Consider the following 2,059-nt stretch of genomic DNA (forward strand, 5'->3'; position numbering starts at 1 on the left):
CTCCTGTCCTCCTCTTCCTCCTCTTCTGTCCTCCTGTTCCTCACTCCTGTCCTCCTCTTCCTCCTCTTCTGTCCTCCTCTTCCTCACTCTTCTGTCCTCCTCTTCCTCCTCTTCTGTCCTCCTCTTCCTCCCTCTTCTGTCCTCCTCTTCCTCCTCTTCTGTCCTCCTCTTCCTCCTCTTCTGTCCTCCTCTTCCTCACTCTTCTGTCCTCCTCTTCACTCGTCTTTTCTCAGCAGGAGTTCAGTTTTTGGATCAGAAGTGACTCTGAGCTCCTGCTTCTGTAACTTCACGTGGTTTTGGTTTGTTTTGATCCATGGGTTTAATTTGAATGTTTATTTTTGTTTATTTTTGTTGTTTGAACGGTTTGTAAACTCGAGTGGCTTCTGGTTGATTTTCACGTCCGAACAAAAAAACGTTTGGTTTTCAGCAACACTATGGATTTATTTTATTTTTTTAACTCTTGGGTTTGTGTACTGCATGATTGATCCAATAAAAGTATTTTTTCTAGTCTTCCCATGAAAACCAACAAAAGAAGTGTTCTGATAAATTTGCAAGTTTAGATTTTTGTTGTTCTTTTTTATAAACAGAAAATTTTAAAGACTGTACCACAAAGAATACAGCTGTTGTTGAAATGTACATAAAATGTCTATAATAACTATTAAATGGTGTACCTGTACAGTCTGACCTTCCTTATTTTATTTAATGGTTTATATATAAATGATAATTCTCATCTCCTGCAGGTTTTTTATCTTTTCTCTGGTTTGTCTGCAGCTCTGACAGGAAACAGGTGGTTCTGCAGTCAGACCCGGGTAGCAGAACCAGATCACAGCACGTCTGGGCGTCTCTGCTCAGGCTGCTGCCCCCAAGACCCGACCCCGGAGAAGAGGAAGAAAACAGACGGACGCAGATTTGAAAAAAGAATCTAGTTTTGCAAAAACTAGATTGAGAGAATAGAAAACTAAAAATATCCCCATTCTACAAAATATAGTAAAGTTACACATTTTCTTCCATTGAAAATTTGTCAGCTTATCYAAAAATCTAAAATAATCTGTAATTTTAAAGGAGAAATTGAGACCCTGGTTTTTGTAAAGAAAACTGCAGCTTTGTTGTTTTAGGCTAGAAAAATGCAAACCTAAGCTAAAAGCACCTGATTTATTTTCAGTCAAACCCGCTGCAGATCTCTGCAGGTCTTTGTTTCTGGACTGGTTTGTAGAAACTCAACGATCAGCCTTATTTCCTCACATCTCAGAATGTTGATGCTTTGTTTTTATAGAGTGAAACTTTAAATTTGTTTAAATGCAGGGTGTCTCCTGCCTCTCGCCCTGAAGATCAGCTCCTAGTGACCCGGAACAGATGAGATGGACGAGACACGAACCATTTCCCTCCTTATAAATGAGGTAAGACTTTATGTTTGTATCTCAGCTGTTTTCATTAGTTCCTCAGAAACGTCTCTTGGACTCCTTTAGCTATTATTACTTCCTTAGAAACTACTAAACTGCTCACATCTTAATTTAAATGTAATTGGAGCAGTGTTTCAGTTTGTCCATTAGATGGCGCTGTTGTTTTTAACAAATGAACAAAAAGTCTGGAGAACCAGTTGTCTTTATTGAGAAACAAAATGAAAAATATCTGTTTATACAAAGTTAAACACCTGGATCATGTAAACTGAAGCTAAGATGAAAAATATTTAGTTTATTAAAAATCAGTCAAATATGAACAAATTACTGACTGAACGTCTCAGAAAATGTTTTTGTCCTTTAAGGTTTTGAAACTTTTTAATGTTATTAAAGTGAAACAGAAGAAAAGTCTTTACAGAAATAAAAAAGAACAAAACAGCTTTAAAACAGAATAATGTACAAATAGAAGTCAGCACAAAATTAACCCTTTTATGCTGCAACAAAAACATTTAATATCGTTTTAACTTAAGTGCAGCTAAAAGTGATTTTTTTTTCAGACAAATTTCTTTGAAACCAAAATGTCAATTTTTTTAAATTGAATTTTTACATATAAAGAAATGTATTTTTGTTAAACAACAAATCTTTTACAGCTGGGTATGTAG

General features: G+C 35.8%; 1 protein-coding gene across 1 annotated transcript in view; it reads right to left on the reverse strand.

Moving 5' to 3' along the window:
• Positions 1 to 1,678: 1,678 nt before the first annotated feature.
• The window catches only part of coch (coagulation factor C homolog, cochlin (Limulus polyphemus)), a gene marked incomplete in the record, with an annotated part of 17,480 nt that continues 17,099 nt past the window's right edge, over positions 1,679 to 2,059 (reverse strand). Inside the window, 1 exon segment of the mRNA XM_014022141.1 lies at positions 1,679 to 1,942.

The sequence above is a fragment of the Austrofundulus limnaeus genome, unplaced genomic scaffold (assembly GCF_001266775.1).
Source record: "Austrofundulus limnaeus strain Quisiro unplaced genomic scaffold, Austrofundulus_limnaeus-1.0 Scaffold318, whole genome shotgun sequence".
NCBI classification, from domain to species: Eukaryota; Metazoa; Chordata; class Actinopteri; order Cyprinodontiformes; family Rivulidae; genus Austrofundulus; species Austrofundulus limnaeus.